Genomic DNA, 10,523 nt, shown 5'->3' with positions numbered 1-10,523 from the left:
ACAACGCATTTTATTTATTCTATTGTTGTATATATATTTTTGTTTTGGTTACACTTTAACTACACAATTTTCATTGTTATATTTTTTAACTTTATTTTTCTCACTTTAGGAGTTACTTTTAAAAAAACACATTTTATTTATATTGGATATATTTTTTAATTCCATTGATTTGTTTGTATCATCATTGGTTGAAGATCAGCGAAAGTAATGTAGAAGATGAGCTAATGCACATTCTCATATTGATGCGAAGCTTTGTGCCTGGATATAAGCAAATTGTTGAGGGTGATTGGAAAGTGGCAGCAATTTCTTACAGGTCATATGATCTAGAAGGGAAAACTATTGGTTCTATTGGTGCAGGGCGTATTGGCAAAGAACTACTTAAGCGTTTGAAGGTATTAATTCTTAGGATCTAGTACTACTTCATGATGTTGCAAACTTCTTTTCAAAAATCAGTGCTACATAATTCTTACGCATGCATGCTGTTTGTTTCAAAATTTCAATCTAATAATAATAAACATTACATGATGTTGAATTGAATTGCGTTCCTTTGTACAACCCTTCAATTGTAAGATTCTTTACCACGACCGTCTTTCTATTGGACCCGAATTGGAAAAGGAATCTGGAGCAACATTGGAGACAAATCTTGACGAAATGCTACCTAAATGTGATGTACTTGTCATTAATATGCCTCTTTCTGACAAAACTAGGTGCGCCTTATCACAATTTCATAAATAATCTCTCCCATTATTCACTCAAACATCAATAGCACCTATATATTTTGTACAACTTGTGAACAAAAACCTAATTATTGTTTCTCTTGCCCTTTCCTTTTGGTTACAGTAGGGGAATGTTTAACAAGGAAGGTGTTCTCTACCAAGCCTAGCTTTTCTCTCAGAATCTTAACATCCCCTTTGCAAAGGGTTTCATTAGAATGACAACAACCCGCATTTAAAGCATTTCTCCACCCATCCTAATTAGAAATACAATTTTGGGTTCTCTACTAATTTTCTCCACACCCATTTAATCTAACAATGGACATAGAGCATGTATATTTATACTTGTGTGTTGGAAATACCATTTTATACTTTAATGTTTATTATTTTTGTTTTATTATTATTACTTGAATTTCTTCTTAACAAGTGGTTTTGTTTCTTTTGGTTTTAGTGAAAGTATGGGCTCCAATGTTGGCTCTCTTATTATGGAGTATAATTCATCTTTGAGAATTTTTCAATTATTAAAGTAGGTTAGTCAATTGCTTAAAATATTAAATTTATTTCAAAAAGTTTTTGTTACTTTATAGGTTAGACACTGGCTTGAAATATTAAACTTATTTCAAAATGTTTTTGTTACTTTATAGATAAGGCGTAGATTTCTTGGCTCTATGATGAAAATAATGAAGGGAAAATACATGTTAATATGTTACTTGTGCTCTTTGACTGAAAAATACACGGTGAGAGAAAAATGTATATTATGCTAATTGAGGAATGTTTTTCACTTGTCGAACTTATAGTATTGAATTTAACACACTAACACTTTACAACAATGAACTAAAAATATTCATGATGAAAATGGCAATATGGAAGATTTATCTGCATAATGAAAAAGGCAATATGGAAGATTCCGATCACATTCCAAGGCATTTCTTAAAATGTGGATGTGACAAAAGGTTGTTGTGGAAGTTGTTGTTTGTATATGGAAAATTTCTTGATCATTGTGTATAATCCTAATGTTGATAGATATGTCTACTAAATGCTTCTAGTTAATGGGGCATTGATTTGAGCATTCAATATATTTTTATTCTTTATCAAAGTATTCTTTTGTTGTATTTGTATTTTTCAATTTATGCCTTACGGCGTTTCCTTTGCAACATCTGGTGCAAATGCTAGTATATCTTACCTCATTTTATGGTTAACATTGTATAACAAAAACATGTGTTGTGTTATGTAATTAATACTAACATGTAATATTGATTTTTTTTGTCAGAATGCTATAGGTAATGATTGCCAAGACGATGATCCAAATTATGTTCAACATATATCAGGAGATGATGAGGATGAGGATGAGGATGATGGTGGTGAAGGAGGAGATGATGATGATAGTTGCGGTGTTGGTGATGATGTGGATTAGAGTGATGAGGATGGTCAAGATGACCATGAGGATGATCTTGGTGGTGGTAGCTAGGCATGCACATGCATTTTTTTTATGAAGAAATTATTGTGTAGAATGACATTGTTATGTTTAGATGGGTGTTGTGAATTTACCCTATATCAATGAGACATTTTGATTTTGTAATCATACGATGAGTTTGATTTATGTATGTTGTTAATTTATCATAGAATAATGATATTCATGAAATATTTTGATTTGTTAATCATATTTGAATTTTACTTGTTTTGATTAAAAATAATACTGATTTTATTAGTATTATGTTGCTATTTTATACATGTTTTGAAAATTGTTAATGACACATTGTTATTTTTTTGGATGGATGTTGTCAATTTCTCTTAAATTTCTTTACAAATGATTTTGAATTGTGATATCTGCTTTAATGATATTTAGAAACTATCATATATTTCACTATGAATCTATAAAGGGGGTCATATATGTAAAGAAAAATATACTCTATATAAGAAGTCAAATGCGGATGTAACCATGGATGCAAAATTGAAAGTAAAATTGGATGTTAAACTAGGAATTAATACAAAATGCAAACAATTGACATACAAAGTGTTTTAAATTAGAAGTGAAAAATTGTGCAATAGTTGACACAAAGAAGGGAACAAAACATGGCATACAAAAGGATATCAAATTGGGCAAAAACAAGGACACATAAATGGGCACCAAATTAGATGCAAAAAAATACAACTAGATGTAAAATAAGATGCAAATTTGAGCGTTAAAAAGAAGCAAAAAACGTTATAAATTAATATGCCAAATGATGATGCAAATAATGGTGTAAATTTTGGATGCAAACTTGGGTGCAAAAAAGGAAAAAAAAAAGATGTAAGAAAAGACATGAAACAAGATGCAAAATGGGGCTGAAAAAGGGTGAAACCAAGGATGCCATATTGGATGTAAAAAATTATTCCTAATCACATGCAAATTTAGGCTCGAACTCAGACACAAAATTATATGCAAATGTGGACACAAAATGAGGCAAAAAAAGATGCAAATTTGGATGGTGAAAACGATGTAAAACTAGACACCAAAAAAATGCAAAATTGGATGAAAAAGTCGGTGTAAATAATGGTGCAACATTGGACACAAGTAGACACAAAAAAATGGTGCAAAAGGGGGCATAAAATAGCTTAAAATTGGATGCAAAACTTGGTGCAAAAACAAATACAAAAGTAGACGTAAAAAATGGCTCTAAATTGAATGTACCATTAGACACAAAATAAGATGCAAAGGTGGACACAACACATGACTCAACATAAGATGCAAATATAAATGCAAATTTGGATGCTCAAAATGATGTAACATTAGATGCAAGAGATGGTGTTAAAAATGATGCAAAATTGGATGAAACAAATGACGCAAAATATGGTGCAAAATGAGATGGGAAAAATGGAGACAAATCAAATGTAAATGTGGATGTAAAAAAAGGTCCAAAAAAAGATGCAAAAATGGGCACAAAAATGGTTGCAAAATTTGGTGCTAAATCAAATTCAACACATGGTGCAAAGATAGGCACCAAAGCTGGTGCAAAAATAGAAGCAAAAACTAGTGTAAGACTAGATACAAAACCTGGCGTAAGACTAGATGCAAAAACTGACACAAAATGGATGCATAAAAAGACGTTAAATTGGATTCAAAATATAGTGTAAACTTGATGCAAATGATGGTGCAAAAATGGAAGCAAAGAATGACACAAAATAGGAAGCAAAAGAGAATGAAAAATAGATGCAAAAATGACACAAAACTAGAAGCAAAACCTGTCATAAAATAAGATGCAAATCTTGGTTCAAAATTTGACGCAAAAAATGATGCATAGTTTGGTGTAAAAAATGATGCAAAATCTAGCGTGAAAAAGGATGCAAAATCAGGTGCAAAAAAGGATGCTTTAAAAATTGTACAATAGAGCCAGATTTAGCGCCAGGTTGCTCATCACAATTACAAAAAAAATGCACTAAAATCTGGCGCTAAATCTGGCGCAAATCGCTGGTTTTGTTGTAGTGATAGTACATCCTGATTTTCAACCGTTAGTAGCAGAGTATAATCCACAGTCAGTGTCTGTCTCTGAAATTGCTGGTAGCTTTTCATCTACTAGTGATATAGGTGAAGAACCTGAAATATCCGAGCCTGAAAGTGAATTTGCTGCTACTCCGACATCGAGGTTTGTTTCTCCAACTTCTAGTGGTCCTGGTTCACCTAAGGTAGAAAGAGTAATCACCCAAGATCTTCCTTCTGGACTTATTGCTATTGAAGAACTTGCTCCGGAAGAAGAAGTAGGCATCCCTATCCCTAAAAATCAACCTGTTATTGAACTAAGGGAGCGTGAATCAATTTTTTACAGTCCTCCTAGGAGTAGTTCTTGGTATCTTTCTTTGACTAATTTTCTAGAAAAATCAGGGTTAAGTTTTTCACCACCTCGTGCTCCTTATCACCCAACACCTAGAGGTTTTTATACTCCCGTCAATATGGCAGGACAATCATCCATGTTTACTCAATCGCCCGAATCTTTTTTGTACGGCGGTCCTTTTGTTCCCTCCGAGTATCAGTCACTTTCTGGTACTTTTTCGGGAGCATCTCCTCAACCCATTGAGCAAGGGTTATTAACTGGAAACAATGGTACTAAGCCGTTGAGCGTAGAAGACATTCTTATGATGTCAGGTTCTATTCCCAATCCTCAACCTCAAGATGGCCAGTTACTGCCTGGGGGGCAGCCTCAATTAATGCCTGGGGGCAACCTCAAGGTACACAATTTGCATCTGGGGGGCAACCTCAAGGACAGTACATACCTATGGGACAGTACGTTCCTTAAGGTCAACCCCAGACTCAATATGTACCCCAAGGTCAACCCCAGTATCAATTTATACCTCAAGGTCAACCCCAGTATCAGTATGTGCCTCAAGGGTATCAACCCCAAGGTCAGTACTCGAGCCAAGGTTTCCAACCACCCCAAGGTCAAACGTATGTTCAAGGAACGAGAAATGTAACTATCAATTATCAATCCTACCCTCAACCCGGTTATGGTCCTCAGTATTCTCAACCTGTTATGGGTCAGTACCCCGGAATGAATATAGTGTGGGATCCATTGCAAACCCAACAGGTGTTGCAGCCAAGTGTACAGTTGTCATCTCAAACTGGACAACCCTTAGTTTCTGGTACACCCGAGCAACCAATCCAGTCTAACATTCAAACTTATGTACCTTCTATAGTTTCTTAGCCTGGGCCTAGTACACCTCGTACTCCGCCTCAAGCGACTGCTACAACTGCCGCAACATCTGTTCAATCTACCCCACCTACTTCTGGAGTATCGACAGCTCCGGTTTCTACTGTTCCTGTATCTACTCCTCAGACATCTTTACCACCGTCTGGATCTACGATTCAAACTTCGGTTCAGATGCCTATAGGACAACCTGGTTTAAGTACAGTCGTCACAAGTCAACCACAATTCACCTATCAACCGTACCAGGGATAGTACCAATTTGGTCCTGCTGTCCAGTAGCCAGTCTATCAGTATCAACCATATCCTGGGTACACTTATCAACAACCTCAACAACCCCAGTACGGTCCGGTTAATCCTGGTTTTCCGGGAGGATACAATATCCCAAACGTGATTCCTATTCCTAGTTATCCTGGATATCCTCCTCCTGGGGCTGGTCTCATGACCCAGAGTTTTAGGGATCCTAATCGGCAGTTACCGTTTATCGCAACTTTGGACTTACCTGACTTGTTGCGCCTAACGAATGATCCCATTAATTATCTTTCGTTTTGGCTACCAATGCCGAATAAGTTGCCCAGTGACATTCCCAAGTTCGAAGGTAAATCAGGAGAAGACCCGTCAAACCATGTGATGACTTATCACCTTTGGTGTGCGTCTAACTCCATTACAGATGATTCAATCCGTCTTAGACTTTTCCAGCGCACTCTAATTGGTCTCGCGGCCAAGTGGTACATTGAGTTACCGCGAGGCACTTTTTATAATTTTAGTCAGTTAGCTACCTCGTTTTTAACTCATTTTCAGTTGCCAGTCCGATATGACAATGGCACGGAATTGTTAACTTCGCTAAAACAATCGACATCCACTTACATTTCCGATCATATTCATGAGTGGAGACGTCGACGACGTTTGGTGAAGGTATTTATTCTGGATCAAATCCTGGCTGAGTGGTTTGTAAAATCTTTGTTGCCAAAGATCATTGAAGATGTTGCTAAAGCCGGAGTTGTTATTGAGGAGCAAGTAATTTCTCAAGCACAGTACCTTGACTTGGTCTATACTCAGTCGGGTACGTTACACGAAAAAATCCCCGATCTTCCCAAGCAAAATCAAATCACTGCAGCTCCTTCGGGATCTCATGCCGCTGATGGTATGATTGGCACGGTTAACACTAAAAGTAAGAAGAAGTCTTCCAAGAATTCTTCCCCTATCATAACCTTGCCTGATTCCCCAACAAGAGATTCTTCTGCAGAGATCTCCGCCGATATTCACGTTGTAGAGTCATCTACAGCCAAATCAAAATCTAGTGGGAAGAAGAAAGGAAAGAAGAAGAATAAAACGGATAAAAGTTCAAAGGAGAAACCTGAAAAGGCAGAATCCAATGATGAAAAGCGCAAACCTCATTATCCTTGTCTCATTTGTGACGATGAACATTTTACAAGAGACTGCACTCATCGTGCAGAGGTTGCGAAGATTGTCAAGGGATCCCAAACTCCTGTTGTTTTGAAGGATCCTTTTCCGGCTCAAGACAGTAAGATGATAGGTTCATCCTCGAGTGCCAATGAAGAACCCATACTGATGATGTCCCATGTTAGGATTGCGACTCGATCGTAAGATTATGGTAGTAAGAGTCCTGTTGATGGTAAAGAAGCAGAATATTCTCTTTCTAATCCATCAACCTCAGCTCCCGGTTCCGACCCACTACAGATCGAGAAACCTCATCCAGACTTGGTAATCAAACCGCCTGCCAAGGGTATCCTTCGAAAGTCAGCTTTCAATCCACATGCGAGAGCGGCCTAGAATTATAACATTGTTGAGGATTTAGCTGTTTCACCCTCAGCAATGTCGGCTTTGGAAGTGCTGCAATCATGTCCAACACAACGTAAATTACTTTTGTCGGCTATAGGAGCTGCTGATATTCAGGACCCGAACCTAATAATCTTTGATCTAGAAAATAGTACACCATGTTTGCCTCATCAAATGGCTTTCCAGATTCTAGTGATAGTAAAAAACAGGCCTATTCATCGGACTGTAATTGATGAAGGAGCCTCAACGTGTATTATGTCGATACAGTGTTGGAGATCGCTTGGTTCTCCTTCGCTAAATCAATCCCCGACGATTCTAAAGGCCTTTGATGATCGTGGGTTTCATCCTTTTGGCATTCTCTAGGATTTGCCTATAGGGGTTGAAGGAAAAACCGTTATCCTAGATGTGGAGGTGGTTGATGCCCCTCTAGATTACAACCTTCTCTTGGGTCGAAGTTGGTCTTACGTTATGACAACGGTCGTTTCATCGGTCTTTCGAGTAATAAAGTTTCCACACAATGGAAAGATCGTAACAATAGACCAGCTGGCTTACTTTTCATCCGACCCAGCCTCTTCGGAGAGTATTCAACATGTCGGTAAAACGACTATCCCATATAAGGATGTTGGAGTAGGATTAGTTAAAGATGTCGGTTTACTGGGAACTTTTCCTTTTCCTCCAATCAACGCATCATCTTCATTTGCAACCATTCATATGATTACATTAGATAACCATTATTTATGATGATCCTTGGATTGTCCCTTCTGAATCTGAGATAGACTCATTTGGTAATGCCATGCCTTTGAGTCCATATGAAATTTCCTATGAAGCTGTGCAGTCTTTTGCCGACCCATTTTCAACCGAAAATGACTTAATGAATGTGGTCCGTGAGGAATCACTTTTCACATCAACCTCAGATTTAACTACGTTTTCTGAACTTGTTCACTCTGACGAGAAAATTCGTGAAATCCTATGCGTAGATTATTTACCATGGGAAGATCTCCATTACAGATCTTCGTTTTTACCTGAGGATGATTGTTTTGAAAATGATTTCTCATCAATTTTTACAACTGAATATGTCAAGGAACCTCAGAATCCAATGAAACATCCTAATTCAGAGTTAAATTTTGGAAACATCTCTCAAACTATTCCTATTGACATTTCGGTTAAGCTTGGAATTGTTGAGAACATTCATATAGGTGCCTAGTGTACAAATGACGAAATTCAATTATATAAGGCCCTATTTCAAGAATTCCGCGACGTGTTTGCCTGGTCCTATGAGGAAATGTCAGGAATTGATCCCGCGATTGTTGTTCATGAGATCAAGACTTACCCAGATGCTAAACCTGTCCGGCAACGTTTGCATCAGATTCACCCACGAAAAGCTGTTGCAATCAAAGTAGAAGTTGAAAAATTATTGAAAGTAGGTTTCATTTATCCGATCCCGTTAACGGATTGGGTATCGAATATTGTTCCGGTTAACAAAAAGCAAGGAACAATAAGAATATGCATCGATTATAGGGACATTAATCGAGCCTGTCCAAAGGACAATTACTCAACTCCCTATATCGATCAAATCATTGATGATTGTGCCGGCAGTGAAATATTTTCCTTCATGGACGGTTTTTCCGGATACAATCAAATCAATATTCTACCTATCGATCAACCAAAAACGACTTTCATTTGTCCATGGGGGACATTTTCTTATTGCAAATTACCATTTGGGCTTAAGAATGCCGGATCAACTTTTCAAAGGGCGATGTCTTATGCGTTTCATGACATCAAACACATGGTGCAACCGTATCTCGATGACTTGCCTGCTCATTCCTTACATCGAGCTGATCACCTCGTCCATTTACGAGCAATTTTTATGAGGTGTAGGCATTATCGAATTCGGTTGAACCCACACAAATGTGTCTTCTGTATAGAAACAGGTCGATTGCTGGGGTTTGTAGTTTCGAAAGCCGGCATTCGCGTTGATCCCTCGAAGGTTGAAGCTATCATCAAATTGCCTCCTCCTTCAAGTCTTCGCCAACTCCAAAGTTTTCAGGGGAAAGCAAACTTTTTACGACGATTTATTCCTAACTACGCCGAGGTTACAAATGGTTTTACCCGGTTGTTGAAGCAGAATACTCAATTCTATTGGGATGAGATAGCTTAGAAATCTTTTGATGCACTCAAACACGCGTTGACCCATGCACCGTTGTTGCATCCTCCCAACTACAACCAGGATTACTTCTTGTATCTCGCCGCCTCTCATTCCACCGTTGGAATGGTCTTAGTTCAGGAAGATGAACCAGGAACTGAACATGTGATATATTACCTTAGTCGAACTTTAAATCCAACTGAGCTAAAATACTCACATGTGGAGAAATTGGCATTGGCAGCTGTTCAAGTTGTCCAACGTTTTCGTCACTACATTTTACTACGTAAAACTACAGTAATTTCGGATTGCAACCCTATGATCTACATTTTGACCAAGCAATTGCTAGGGGGCAAGTACTCTAAATCGATCGTTATCCTGCAAGAGTTCGACTTGGAATTTGAGAAATCTAAGTCTAAGAAATCTTTAGTTTTTGCGGAATTAATGTGTGACTTCCCACGTGCTGACACGGAAACTATGGCGGAGGAGCCCATTGCAGACGAATCCTTGTTTCTAATCAGCACTTTAGATCCGTGGTATGGGGATATCATCGTTTATCTCCAGACCCAATCCTTTCGGCCAGAAATTTCACAGTCAGAACGTCGAAATATTCGTTTCCAGTCCCAACAATTCAGGATTATTGGAGATACTCTTTATCGCCGTGGGGGGGACTCTGTTTTTCGACGTTGCTTAACTCACGAGGAAGCTGAAAGGGTTCTAAATGACTGTCACTCTGGAGCGTGTGGCGGTCATATGTCTGGGTTTGCCACAACCCAAAAGATATTGCGCGCTGGCTACTTCTGGCCGTCTTTATTTAAAAAATGTATTACGGTGGTCCGAAAATGCCACAACTGCCAGATTTTTGATCGTAAGATGCATGCTCCACCTGCTCCTCTCCACCCTATAATTTTCGTTGGTCCTTTTGCCAAATGGGGTATCGATTTTATTACATGTAACCCTCACTCGGCCGGGGGGCATGCGTATATCATCCTTGCGGTAGATTATTTTACTAAGTGGGCCGAGGCGATGCCTACATTTGAGGCAGACGGCAAGACAGCTGCAATTTTTGCGTTCAATCATATAGTTTCTAGGTTTGGTGTCCCACAAGCAATAATCACTGATCATGGGCACCATTTTCGAAACGTTATGATGACCGATCTTACAGGCCATCTTGGTTTACGTCATGATAATTCA

At 38.2% G+C, this 10,523-nt stretch overlaps 1 long non-coding RNA gene across 1 annotated transcript; it reads left to right on the top strand.

The window, feature by feature from the left end:
* Nucleotides 1-256: 256 nt before the first annotated feature.
* On the top strand, nucleotides 257-2,371 carry LOC149178096 (uncharacterized). The gene is made up of 2 exons (XR_016258823.1): nucleotides 257-392; nucleotides 1,984-2,371. It is a non-coding gene; the product is annotated as an uncharacterized LOC149178096 (long non-coding RNA).
* The last annotated feature ends 8,152 nt before the right edge of the window (nucleotides 2,372-10,523 follow it).

The sequence above is a fragment of the Pinus tabuliformis genome, chromosome 4_1 (genome assembly GCF_031772625.1).
Source record: "Pinus tabuliformis cultivar Carrire ecotype Pingquan chromosome 4_1, CPIR1, whole genome shotgun sequence".
Taxonomy (NCBI): Eukaryota; Viridiplantae; Streptophyta; class Pinopsida; order Pinales; family Pinaceae; genus Pinus; species Pinus tabuliformis.
This window is presented reverse-complemented; position numbering and strand designations above follow the sequence as displayed.